Source organism: Chiloscyllium punctatum, chromosome 49 (assembly GCF_047496795.1).
Source record: "Chiloscyllium punctatum isolate Juve2018m chromosome 49, sChiPun1.3, whole genome shotgun sequence".
NCBI lineage: Eukaryota > Metazoa > Chordata > Chondrichthyes > Orectolobiformes > Hemiscylliidae > Chiloscyllium > Chiloscyllium punctatum.
In genome coordinates, this window is record NC_092787.1 from 34,983,068 (window position 1) to 34,997,036 (window position 13,969).

General features: G+C 45.4%; 4 non-coding genes across 4 annotated transcripts; all 4 read right to left on the reverse strand.

Moving 5' to 3' along the window:
- Positions 1-308: 308 nt before the first annotated feature.
- Positions 309-404, reverse strand: trnai-uau (transfer RNA isoleucine (anticodon UAU)). Its single transcript has 2 exons — positions 367-404; positions 309-344 (listed from the first exon to the last, which is right to left on the reverse strand). It is a non-coding gene; the product is annotated as a tRNA-Ile (tRNA).
- Positions 405-1,835: 1,431 nt separating this feature from the next.
- trnai-uau (transfer RNA isoleucine (anticodon UAU)) lies at positions 1,836-1,931 on the reverse strand. Its single transcript has 2 exons — positions 1,894-1,931; positions 1,836-1,871 (listed from the first exon to the last, which is right to left on the reverse strand). It is a non-coding gene; the product is annotated as a tRNA-Ile (tRNA).
- Positions 1,932-9,074: 7,143 nt separating this feature from the next.
- Positions 9,075-9,170, reverse strand: trnai-uau (transfer RNA isoleucine (anticodon UAU)). The gene is made up of 2 exons: positions 9,133-9,170; positions 9,075-9,110 (listed from the first exon to the last, which is right to left on the reverse strand). It is a non-coding gene; the product is annotated as a tRNA-Ile (tRNA).
- A 1,296-nt stretch (positions 9,171-10,466) lies between these two features.
- trnaf-gaa (transfer RNA phenylalanine (anticodon GAA)) lies at positions 10,467-10,562 on the reverse strand. Its single transcript has 2 exons — positions 10,525-10,562; positions 10,467-10,502 (listed from the first exon to the last, which is right to left on the reverse strand). It is a non-coding gene; the product is annotated as a tRNA-Phe (tRNA).
- Between the last annotated feature and the right edge of the window lie 3,407 nt (positions 10,563-13,969).

A 13,969-nucleotide genomic window follows, 5' to 3' on the forward strand; every position in this document is an offset into this window, starting at 1 on the left:
TTCAATGAGATCAATCTAATTCCTTTTTGATTACTACATCGACCTGTGTGAGTTTGTAGCCAGTTGAATAAAGAAATACCAACTAAACAGGGCTTGCCGGCAATTTAAATCAAGCAGACCGCTGATTGGAAGCATTTTTGAGCTGAACAAGGTTACCGATTGACGTTCCTGCCCAGATATGTCTTGACGTTTCAAATATTGCCAGGATACGTTGTTTGACTGCCGAGACCTTTCTCAGGAAATGACATTTGCCAAACCAGAGAAACTGGAATTTTCCAAGAGACTCTTTGGTCACGAGTAGGTAAAACTGCTCCCGGTGACGCTCGAACTCACAACCTCGGCATTACGCACGCAGAAACACTGACATATAAGTACCGCGCGCTGACCGATTGCGCCACTGGAGCCGCGCCGTCGCGAGCCTCCCAATATCGCGAGTTATACCTCAGCGATTGAGAAATTGGCTGTGATGTAAGATTTTCCGGTTGTATTCACATCTGGTTCCTCACTTATTTGAGGAATTGGCTTCATTACACAGTGCTAAACTGGATTGATAAGGAAAAATGCATTTTCAACATTTTCCTCGATTGTTCTCTGAGCCATTGAGGTCTTTAGTCAGTAGAAACCTTATAATCTCATTCTCGGTTAGCCTCAATTACTGATCTTATCTTCGGCACCAAGTTCCAGAAGTTGATCTTGCTCTGAGTTTTGGCATCACAGACAAATAGAAACACACCCTTCGGTCCAATCGGTCCATGCCGAGCAGATATCCTAATCTAACCTCGTCTGTATGCCAGCATTTGTCCTATATCCCTCTCAAGCCTTCCGATGTGAATGTGTTCAGAAAAGATTTACATGGATGTTGCCAGGTTTAAAGGACTTGAGCTAAAGGCCGCGGGTGAACAGTCTTGGGCTGTTTTCCCTGGATCATGGGAGGCTGAGTGGTGACCTTCAAACAACGTGTCTACGTGTACCTCAAATTTCAAAGAATTATGTGCCTGCAACCCTCGGTTCCTCAGGAGGGAATTTAACAGTGAGAGAAAGCCACTTGCGGTGGTTGGGGAACAATTTCGAATTTCTTTGACTTCACGTGTGAAGAAGATTATTGAACACTTAAGATTAAGAATGAAAAAAGCTGAGAGTTTTGAAAAGTTATACCCCGGTGAGTCACCCCAGCGGCCACTTGCGGTGGTTGGGGAACAATTTCGAATTTCTTTGACTTCACGTGTGAAGAAGATTATTGAACACCTAAGATTAAGTATGAAAACATCTGAGAGTTTTGAAAAGTTCGATCCGCGTGAGTCTGAAGTGAACCACATCCCGGAGACGCAATTCCTACTTTACCCTGGTGCCTTAAAGGTTTGATCACATTCAGATGAGGCTCGGTCCATTTCGTACACTCTGATCTCCGCCCAAGAAACCCACAAACAAGGTTCCGTCTTATTTGCATTTTGATCCTCTTCTTCTCAGCAGATCTTTATTTTAATCAGACAAATGTTCCAAGCAAAGCCGAATATAACATTCACACGGTTCAATGAGATCAATCTAATTCCTTTTTGATTACTACATCGACCTGTGTGAGTTTGTAGCCAGTTGAATAAAGAAATACCAACTAAACAGGGCTTGCCGGCAATTTAAATCAAGCAGACCGCTGATTGGAAGCATTTTTGAGCTGAACAAGGTTACCGATTGACGTTCCTGCCCAGATATGTCTTGACGTTTCAAATATTCCCAGGATACGTTGTTTGACTGCCGAGACCTTTCTCAGGAAATGACATTTGCCAAACCAGAGAAACTGGAATTTTCCAAGAGACTCTTTGGTCACGAGTAGATAAAACTGCTCCAGGTGAGGCTCGAACTCACAACCTCGGCATTACGCACGCAGAAACACTGACATATAAGTACCGCGCGCTGACCGATTGCGCCACGGGAGCCGCGCCGTCGCGGGTCTCCCAATATCGCGAGTTATACCTCAGCGATTGAGAAATTGGCTGTGATGTAAGATTTTCCGGTTGTATTCACATCTGGTTCCTCACTTATTTGAGGAATTGGCTTCATTACACAGTGCTAAACTGGATTGATAATGAAAAATGCATTTTCAACATTTTCCTCGATTGTTCTCTGAGCCATTGAGGTCTTTAGTCAGTAGAAACCTTATAATCTCATTCTCGGTTAGCCTCAATTACTGATCTTATCTTCGGCACCAAGTTCCAGAAGTTGATCTTGCTCTGAGTTTTGGCATCACAGACAAATAGAAACACACCCTTCGGTCCAATCGGTCCATGCCGAGCAGATATCCTAATCTAACCTCGTCTGTATGCCAGCATTTGTCCTATATCCCTCTCAAGCCTTCCGATGTGAATGTGTTCAGAAAAGATTTACATGGATGTTGCCAGGTTTAAAGGACTTGAGCTAAAGGCCGCGGGTGAACAGTCTTGGGCTGTTTTCCCTGGATCATGGGAGGCTGAGTGGTGACCTTCAAACAACGTGTCTACGTGTACCTCAAATTTCAAAGAATTATGTGCCTGCAACCCTCGGTTCCTCAGGAGGGAATTTAACAGTGAGAGAAAGCCACTTGCGGTGGTTGGGGAACAATTTCGAATTTCTTTGACTTCACGTGTGAAGAAGATTATTGAACACTTAAGATTAAGAATGAAAAAAGCTGAGAGTTTTGAAAAGTCACCAACGGTCATTTGAGTGGGAGCAGCGGCCGAGGAAAAACGAACCCGGGAGACTACAGCTAAGGTAAGACAGTTTGTTTCAAAATTACTTACCTGTAGCGGGCAGCGGAAGTGAGGTTGGAGCGCATAGCTGGGCGGGAAGGTAAGTGATTAGTATTTGAGTGGGTGTGTTCTAGACCCCAGGTCCTACTTTCGTAGGGCCTCCCTCCCACCCTCCTCCTCTAACCTAACTTTAAAGTCCACAGGTTATTGACTCAGTGTTCTTGTTTTTGGAGACAGTGTACAGTCATGGCAGCACAGGCGGTGGAATGTTCCTCCTGCAGGATGTTTGAGGTAGGGGTGACCACCGATACTCCTGCCGACTTCGTGTGCAGGAAATGCAGTCAGATCCTGATCCTCACCGAACGAGTTAGGGAACTGGAACTGGAACTGGATGAGCTGAGGATTATTAGAGAGGCTGAGAGGGTGATCGATAGAAGCTACAGGGACATAGTTACGCCAGAGAACAGAGGTAGCTGGGTAACAGTTAGAGGTGGGAAGGGGAAGAAACAGGCAGTGCAGGGTTCCCCTGTAGTCGTTCCCCTAAAAAATAAGTATGCAGCTTTGGAAACTGTTGGGGGGGACAGCCTTGCAGGTGTAAGCTGCAGTGAAGGGGTCTGTGGCTCTGAGATTCAGAAGGGAAAGGGGGAGAAGAAGAGAGCGCTAGTTATAGGGGACTCTCTAGTTAGAGGGACGGACAGGCGGTTCTGTGGACATGGGCGAGACTCTCGGATGGTTTGTTGCCTCCCGGGTGCTAGGGTCCGAGACGTCTCGGACCGTGTCTTCAGAATCCTTAAGGGGGAGGGTGTGCAGCCAGAAGTCGTGGTACACATTGGCACCAACGACATAGGTAGGAAGAGGGGCGGGGAGGTCATTCAAGAGCTCAAGGAGTTAGGCTGGAAGCTAAAAGCTAGGACAGACAGAGTCGTCATCTCTGGGTTGTTGCCGGTGCCACGTGACAGAGAGGCAAAGAATAGGGAGAGAGTGCAGTTGAACACGTGGCTGCAAGGATGGTGTAGGAGGGAGGGCTTCAGATATTTGGACAATTGGACTGCATTCTGGGGAAGGTGGGACCTGTATAAACAGGACGGGTTGCACCTGAACCAGAAGGGCACCAATATCCTGGGGGGTAGGTTTGCTAGCACTCTTCGGGGGGGTTTAAACTAATTTGGCAGGGGGATGGGATCCGGACTTGTAGTCCAGCAAGTAAGCTAGCTGTGTGTCAGGATGTCCAAGACTGTAGGGAGGCTGTGGAGAAGGTAGCACTGACAGGGACTACTTACGGACACAGAGATGGGCTCAAGTGCGTATACTTCAATGCAAGGAGTATCAGAAATAAGGTGGGTGAACTTAAGGCATGGATCGGTACCTGGGACTACGATGTTGTAGCCATCACGGAAACATGGATAGATGAGGGACAGGAATGGCTGTTGGAGGTTCCTGGTTACAGATGTTTCAGTAAGATTAGGGAGGGTGGTAAAAAAGGAGGGGGGGTGGCATTGCTAATTAGAAATGGTATAACGGCTGCAGAAAGGAAGTTTGAGGGAGATCTGCCTCTGGAGGTAGTATGGGCTGAAGTCAGAAATAGGAAAGGTGCAGTCACCTTGTTGGGTGTTTATTATAGGCCCCCCAATAGCAGCAAAGATGTGGAGAAACAGATTGGGAAACAGATTTTGGAAAGGTGCAGAAGTCACAGGGTCGTAGTCATGGGCGACTTCAACTTCCCAAATATTGATTGGAAGCTCTTTAGATCAAGTAGATTGGATGGGGCGGTGTTTGTGCAGTGTGTCCAGGAAGCTTTTCTAACGCAGTATGTAGATTGTCCAACCAGAGGGGAGGCCATATTGGATTTGGTACTCGGTAACGAACCGGGACAAGTGGTGGGCTTGTTAGTGGGTGAACATTTTGGTGATGGCGACCACAATTCTGTCACTTTCACCTTGGTTATGGAGAGGGATAGGTGCACACAACAAGGAAGTTTTTACAATTGGGGGAAGGGAAATTACGATGCTGTAAGACAGGATTTGAGGAGCATACGTTGGGAGCATAGGCTGCCAGGGAAGGATGTGGTGGAAATGTGGGACTTTTTCAAGGAGCAGATACGACGTGTCCTTGATATGTATGTACCGATCAGGCAGGAAAGAAATGGTCGTGTGAGGGAGCCTTGGTTGACGAGGGAGGTTGAATGTCTAGTAAAGAGGAAGAAGGAGGCTTACATAAGGTTGAGGAAACAAGGTTCAGACAGAGCAGTGGAGGGATACAGGATAGCCAGAAGGGACCTGAAGAAAGGGATTAGGAGAGCTAAGAGAGGGCATGAAAAATCCCTGGCGGATAGGATCAAGGATAACCCCAAGGCATTCTATGCGTATGTGAGAAACCTGAGAATGACGAGAACGAGGGTAGGTCCGATCAAGGACAGTGGTGGGAGACTGTGTATTGAGTCGGAAGAGATAGGAGAGGTCTTGAACAAGTACTTCTCTTCAGTATTTACGAACGAGAGGGACTGTATTGTTGAAGAGGAGAGTGTGAAACGGACTGATAAGCTAGAAGAGATATCTGTTAGGAAGGAAGATGTGTTGGACATTTTGAACAACTTGAGGATAGACAAGTCCCCCGGGCCTGACGGGATATATCCTAGGATTATGTGGGAAGCAAGAGAGGAAATTGCAGTACCGTTGGCAATGATCTTCTCGTCTTCACTGGCAACGGGGGTGGTACCAGGGGACTGGAGAGTAGCGAATGTTGTGCCCCTGTTCAAAAAAGGGAATAGGGATAACCCCGGGAATTACAGGCCAGTTAGTCTTACTTCTGTGGTAGGCAAAGTAATGGAAAGGGTACTGAGGGATAGGATTTACGAGTATCTGGAACGGCACTGCTTGATTAGGGACAGCCAGCACGGATTTGTGAAGGGTAGGTCTTGCCTTACAAGTCTTATTGAATTCTTCGAGGAGGTGACCAAGCATGTGGATGAGGGTAGAGCAGTGGATGTAGTGTACATGGATTTTAGTAAGGCATTTGATAAGGTTCCCCATGGTAGGCTTATGCGGAAAGTCAGGAGGCATGGGATAGAGGGAAATTTGGCCAATTGGATAGAAAACTGGCTAACCGGTCGAAGTCAGAGAGTGGTGGTAGATGGTAAATATTCAGCATGGAGTCCAGTTACAAGTGGAGTTCCGCAGGGATCAGTTCTGGGCCCTCTGCTGTTTGTAATTTTTATTAATGACTTAGATGAGGGAGTCGAAGGGTGGGTCAGTAAATTTGCAGATGATACAAAGATAGGTGGAGTTGTGGACAGTGAGGAGGGCTGTTGTCGGCTGCAGAGGGACTTAGATATGATGCAGAGCTGGGCTGAGGAGTGGCAGATGGAGTTCAACCCTGCCAAGTGTGAAGTTGTCCATTTTGGAAGAACAAATAAGAATGCGGAATACAGGGTTAATGGTAGGGTTCTTGGTCAGGTGGAGGAACAGAGGGATCTTGGGGTCTATGTACATAGATCTTTGAAGGTTGCCACTCAGGTGGATAGAGTTTGTAAGAAGGCCTATGGAGTATTATCGTTCATTAGCAGAGGGATTGAATTCAAGAGTCGTGAGGTGATGTTGCAGCTGTACAGGACTTTGGTTAGGCCACATTTGGAGTACTGTGTGCAGTTCTGGTCGCCTCACTTTAGGAAAGATGTGGAAGCTTTGGAGAGGGTGCAGAGAAGATTTACCAGGATGTTGCCTGGAATGGAGAGTAGGTCATACGAGGATAGGTTGAGAGTTCTCGGCCTTTTCTCGTTGGAACGGCGAAGGATGAGGGGTGACTTGATAGAGGTTTATAAGATGATCAGAGGAATAGATAGAGTAGACAGTCAGAAACTTTTTCCCCGGGTACAACAGAGTGTTACAAGGGGACATAAATTTAAGGTGAAGGGTGGAAGGTATAGGGGAGATGTCAGGGGTGGGTTCTTCACCCAGAGAGTGGTGGGGGCATGGAATGCGCTGCCCGTGGGAGTGGTAGAGTCAGATTCATTGGCGACCTTTAAGCGGCATTTGGATAGGTACATGGATGGGTGCTTAATCTAGGATAGAAGTTCGGCACAACATCGTGGGCCGAAGGGCCTGTTCTGTGCTGTATTGTTCTATGTTCTATGTTCTATGTTCTATTATACCCCGGTGAGTCACCCCAGCGGCCACTTGCGGTGGTTGGGGAACAATTTCGAATTTCTTTGACTTCACGTGTGAAGAAGATTATTGAACACCTAAGATTGAGTATGAAAACATCTGAGAGTTTTGAAAAGTTCGATCCGCGTGAGTCTGAAGTGAACCACATCCCGGAGACGCAATTCCTACTTTACCCTGGTGCCTTAAAGGTTTGATCACATTCAGATGATGCTCGGTCCATTTCGTACACTCTGATCTCCGCCCAAGAAACCCACAAACAAGGTTCCGTCTTATTTGCATTTTGATCCTCTTCTTCTCAGCAGATCTTTATTTTAATCAGACAAATGTTCCAAGCAAAGCCGAATATAACATTCACACGGTTCAATGAGATCAATCTAATTCCTTTTTGATTACTACATCGACCTGTGTGAGTTTGTAGCCAGTTGAATAAAGAAATCCCAACTAAACAGGGCTTGCCGGCAATTTAAATCAAGCAGACCGCTGATTGGAAGCATTTTTGAGCTGAACAAGGTTACCGATTGACGTTCCTGCCCAGATATGTCTTGACGTTTCAAATATTCCCAGGATACGTTGTTTGACGGCCGAGACCTTTCTCAGGAAATGACATTTGCCAAATCAGAGAAACTGGAATTTTCCAAGAGACTCTTTGGTCACGAGTAGATAAAACTGCTCCAGATGAGGCTCGAACTCACAACCTCGGCATCACGCACGCAGAAACACTGACATTTCAGTACCGCGCGCTGACCGAATGCGACACTGGAGCCGCGCCGTCGGGAGCCTCCCAATATCGCGAGTTATACCTCAGCGATTGAGAAATTGGCTGTGATGTAAGATTTTCCGGTTGTATTCACATCTGGTTCCTCACTTATTTGAGGAATTGGCTTCATTAAACAGTGCTAAACTGGATTGATAATGAAAAATGCATTTTCAACATTTTCCTCGATTGTTCTCTGAGCCATTGAGGTCTTTAGTCAGTAGAAACCTTATAATCTCATTCTCGGTTAGCCTCAATTACTGATCTTATCTTCGGCACCAAGTTCCAGAAGTTGATCTTGCTCTGAGTTTTGGCATCACAGACAAATAGAAACACACCCTTCGGTCCAATCGGTCCATGCCGAGCAGATATCCTAATCTAACCTCGTCTGTATGCCAGCATTTGTCCTATACCCCTCTCAAGCCTTCCGATGTGAATGTGTTCAGAAAAGATTTACATGGATGTTGCCAGGTTTAAAGGACTTGAGCTAAAGGCCGCGGGTGAACAGTCTTGGGCTGTTTTCCCTGGATCATCGGAGGCTGAGTGGTGACCTTCAAACAACGTGTCTACGTGTACCTCAAATTTCAAAGAATTATGTGCCTGCAACCCTCGGTTCCTCAGGAGGGAATTTAACAGTGAGAGAAAGCCACTTGCGGTGGTTGGGGAACAATTTCGAATTTCTTTGACTTCACGTGTGAAGAAGATTATTGAACACTTAAGATTAAGAATGAAAAAAGCTGAGAGTTTTGAAAAGTTATACCCCGGTGAGTCACCCCAGCGGCCACTTGCGGTGGTTGGGGAACAATTTCGAATTTCTTTGACTTCACGTGTGAAGAAGATTATTGAACACCTAAGATTGAGTATGAAAACATCTGAGAGTTATGAAAAGTTCGATCCGCGTGAGTCTGAAGTGAACCACATCCCGGAGACGCAATTCCTACTTTACCCTGGTGCCTTAAAGATTTGATCACATTCAGATGATGCTCGGTCCATTTCGTACACTCTGATCTCCGCCCAAGAAACCCACAAACAAGGTTCCGTCTTATTTGCATTTTGATCCTCTTCTTCTCAGCAGATCTTTATTTTAATCAGACAAATGTTCCAAGCAAAGCCGAATATAACATTCACACGGTTCAATGAGATCAATCTAATTCCTTTTTGATTACTACATCGACCTGTGTGAGTTTGTAGCCAGTTGAATAAAGAAATCCCAACTAAACAGGGCTTGCCGGCAATTTAAATCAAGCAGACCGCTGCTTGGAAGCATTTTTGAGCTGAACAACGTTACCGATTGACGTTCCTGCCCAGATATGTCTTGACGTTTCAAATATTCCCAGGATACGTTGTTTGACGGCCGAGACCGTTCTCAGGAAATGACATTTGCCAAACCAGAGAAACTGGAATTTTCCAAGAGACTCTTTGGTCACGAGTAGATAAAACTGCTCCAGGTGAGGTTTGAACTCACAACCTCGGCATCACGCACGCAGAAACACTGACATATAAGTACCGCGCGCTGACCGATTGCGCCACTGGAGCCGCGCCGTAGCGGGCCTCCCAATATCGCGAGTTATACCTCAGCGATTGAGAAATTGGCTGTGATGTAAGATTTTCCTGTTGTATTCACATCTGGTTCCTCACTTATTTGAGGAATTGGCTTCATTACACAGTGCTAAACTGGATTGATAATGAAAAATGCATTTTCAACATTTTCCTCGATTGTTCTCTGAGCCATTGAGGTCTTTAGTCAGTAGAAACCTTATAATCTCATTCTCGGTTAGCCTCAATTACTGATCTTATCTTCGGCACCAAGTTCCAGAAGTTGATCCTGCTCTGAGTTTTGGCATCACAGACAAATAGAAACACACCCTTCGGTCCAATCGGTCCATGCCGAGCAGATATCCTAATCTAACCTCGTCTGTATGCCAGCATTTGTCCTATATCCCTCTCAAGCCTTCCGATGTGAATGTGTTCAGAAAAGATTTACATGGATGTTGCCAGGTTTAAAGGACTTGAGCTAAAGGCCGCGGGTGAACAGTCTTGGGCTGTTTTCCCTGGATCATCGGAGGCTGAGTGGTGACCTTCAAACAACGTGTCTACGTGTACCTCAAATTTCAAAGAATTATGTGCCTGCAACCCTCGGTTCCTCAGGAGAGAATTTAACAGTGAGAGAAAGCCACTTGCGGTGGTTGGGGAACAATTTCGAATTTCTTTGACTTCACGTGTGAAGAAGATTATTGAACACCTAAGATTGAGTATGAAAACATCTGAGAGTTTTGAAATGTTCGATCCGCGTGAGTCTGAAGTGAACCACATCCCGGAGACGCAATTCCTACTTTACCCTGGTGCCTTAAAGGTTTGATCACATTCAGATGATGCTCGGTCCATTTCGTACACTCTGATCTCCGCCCAAGAAACCCACAAACAAGGTTCCGTCTTATTTGCATTTTGATCCTCTTCTTCTCAGCAGATCTTTATTTTCATCAGACAAATGTTCCAAGCAAAGCCGAATATAACATTCACACGGTTCAATGAGATCAATCTAATTCCTTTTTGATTACTACATCGACCTGTGTGAGTTTGTAGCCAGTTGAATAAAGAAATACCAACTAAACAGGGCTTGCCGGCAATTTAAATCAAGCAGACCGCTGCTTGGAAGCATTTTTGAGCTGAACAACGTTACCGATTGACGTTCCTGCCCAGATATGTCTTGACGTTTCAAATATTCCCAGGATACGTTGTTTGACGGCCGAGACCTTTCTCAGGAAATGACATTTGCCAAACCAGAGAAACTGGAATTTTCCAAGAGACTCTTTGGTCACGAGTAGATAAAACTGCTCCAGGTGAGGTTCGAACTCACAACCTCGGCATCACGCACGCAGAAACACTGACACTTCAGTACCGCGCGCTGACCGATTGCGCCACTGGAGCCGCGCCGTCACGGGCCTCCCAATATCGCGAGTTATACCTCAGCGATTGAGAAATTGGCTGTGATGTAAGATTTTCCGGTTGTATTCACATCTGGTTCCTCACTTATTTGAGGAATTGGCTTCATTACACAGTGCTAAACTGGATTGATAATGAAAAATGCATTTTCAACATTTTCCTCGATTGTTCTCTGAGCCATTGAGGTCTTTAGTCAGTAGAAACCTTATAATCTCATTCTCGGTTAGCCTCAATTACTGATCTTATCTTCGGCACCAAGTTCCAGAAGTTGATCTTGCTCTGAGTTTTGGCATCACAGACAAATAGAAACACACCCTTCGCTCCAATCGGTCCATGCCGAGCAGATATCCTAATCTAACCTCGTCTGTATGCCAGCATTTGTCCTATATCCCTCTCAAGCCTTCCGATGTGAATGTGTTCAGAAAAGATTTACATGGATGTTGCCAGGTTTAAAGGACTTGAGCTAAAGGCCGCGGGTGAACAGTCTTGGGCTGTTTTCCCTGGATCATCGGAGGCTGAGTGGTGACCTTCAAACAACGTGTCTACGTGTACCTCAAATTTCAAAGAATTATGTGCCTGCAACCCTCGGTTCCTCAGGAGGGAATTTAACAGTGAGAGAAAGCCACTTGCGGTGGTTGGGGAACAATTTCGAATTTCTTTGACTTCACGTGTGAAGAAGATTATTGAACACCTAAGATTGAGTATGAAAACATCTGAGAGTTTTGAAAAGTTCGATCCGCGTGAGTCTGAAGTGAACCACATCCCGGAGACGCAATTCCTACTTTACCCTGGTGCCTTAAAGGTTTGATCACATTCAGATGATGCTCGGTCCATTTCGTACACTCTGATCTCCGCCCAAGAAACCCACAAACAAGGTTCCGTCTTATTTGCATTTTGATCCTCTTCTTCTCAGCAGATCTTTATTTTAATCAGACAAATGTTCCAAGCAAAGCCGAATATAACATTCACACGGTTCAATGAGATCAATCTAATTCCTTTTTGATTACTACATCGACCTGTGTGAGTTTGTAGCCAGTTGAATAAAGAAATCCCAACTAAACAGGGCTTGCCGGCAATTTAAATCAAGCAGACCGCTGATTGGAAGCATTTTTGAGCTGAACAAGGTTACCGATTGACGTTCCTGCCCAGATATGTCTTGACGTTTCAAATATTCCCAGGATACGTTGTTTGACGGTCGAGACCTTTCTCAGGAAATGACATTTGCCAAACCAGAGAAACTGGAATTTTCCAAGAGACTCTTTGGTCACGAGTAGATAAAACTGCTCCAGATGAGGCTCGAACTCACAACCTCGGCATCACGCACGCAGAAACACTGACATATAAGTACCGCGCGCTGACCGAATGCGACACTGGAGCCGCGCCGTCGGGAGCCTCCCAATATCGCAAGTTATACCTCAGCGATTGAGAAATTGGCTGTGATGTAAGATTTTCCGGTTGTCTTCACATCTGGTTCCTCACTTATTTGAGGAATTGGCTTCATTAAACAGTGCTAAACTGGATTGATAATGAAAAATGCATTTTCAACATTTTCCTCGATTGTTCTCTGAGCCATTGAGGTCTTTAGTCAGTAGAAACCTTATAATCTCATTCTCGGTTAGCCTCAATTACTGATCTTATCTTCGGCACCAAGTTCCAGAAGTTGATCTTGCTCTGAGTTTTGGCATCACAGACAAATAGAAACACACCCTTCGGTCCAATTGGTCCATGCCGAGCAGATATCCTAATCTAACCTCGTCTGTATGCCAGCATTTGTCCTATACCCCTCTCAAGCCTTCCGATGTGAATGTGTTCAGAAAAGATTTACATGGATATTGCCAGGTTTAAAGGACTTGAGCTAAAGGCCGCGGGTGAACAGTCTTGGGCTGTTTTCCCTGGATCATCGGAGGCTGAGTGGTGACCTTCAAACAACGTGTCTACGTGTACCTCAAATTTCAACGAATTATGTGCCTGCAACCCTCGGTTCCTCAGGAGGGAATTTAACAGTGAGAGAAAGCCACTTGCGGTGGTTGGGGAACAATTTCGAATTTCTTTGACTTCACGTGTGAAGAAGATTATTGAACACTTAAGATTAAGAATGAAAAAAGCTGAGAGTTTTGAAAAGTTATACCCCGGTGAGTCACCCCAGCGGCCACTTGCGGTGGTTGGGGAACAATTTCGAATTTCTTTGACTTCACGTGTGAAGAAGATTATTGAACACCTAAGATTGAGTATGAAAACATCTGAGAGTTTTGAAAAGTTCGATCCGCGTGAGTCTGAAGTGAACCACATCCCGGAGACGCAATTCCTACTTTACCCTGGTGCCTTAAAGGTTTGATCGCATTCAGATGATGCTAGGTCCATTTCGTACACTCTGATCTCCGCCCAAGAAACCCACAAACAAGGTTCCGTCTTATTTGCATTTTGATCCTCTTCTTCTCAGCAGATCTTTATTTTAATCAGACAAATGTTCCAAGCAAAGCCGAATATAACATTCACACGGTTCCATGAGATCAATCTAATTCCTTTTTGATTACTACATCGACCTGTGTGAGTTTGTAGCCAGTTGAATAAAGAAATCCCAACTAAACAGGGCTTGCCGGCAATTTAAATCAAGCAGACCGCTGATTGGAAGCATTTTTGAGCTGAACAAGGTTACCGATTGACGTTCCTGCCCAGATATGTCTTGACGTTTCAAATATTCCCAGGATACGTTGTTTGACTGCCGAGACCTTTCTCAGGAAATGACATTTGCCAAACCAGAGAAACTGGAATTTTCCAAGAGACTCTTTGGTCACGAGTAGATAAAACTGCTCCAGGTGAGGCTCGAACTCACAACCTCGGCATCACGCACGCAGAAACACTGACATATAAGTACTGCGCGCTGACCGAATGCGACACTGGAGCCGCGCCGTCGGGGGCCTCGCAATATCGCGAGTTATACCTCAGCGATTGAGAAATTGGCTGTGATGTAAGATTTTCCGGTTGTATTCACATCTGGTTCCTCACTTATTTGAGGAATTGGCTTCATTACACAGTGCTAAACTGGATTGATAATGAAAAATGCATTTTCAACATTTTCCTCGATTGTTCTCTGAGCCATTGAGGTCTTTAGTCAGTAGAAACCTTATAATCTCATTCTCGGTTAGCCTCAATTACTGATCTTATCTTCGGCACCAAGTTCCAGAAGTTGATCTTGCTCTGAGTTTTGGCATCACAGACAAATAGAAACACACCCTTCGGTCCAATCGGTCCATGCCGAGCAGATATCCTAATCTAACCTCGTCTGTATGCCAGCATTTGTCCTATATCCCTCTCAAGCCTTCCGATGTGAATGTGTTCAGAAAAGATTTACATGGATGTTGCCAGGTTTAAAGGACATGAGCTAAAGGCCG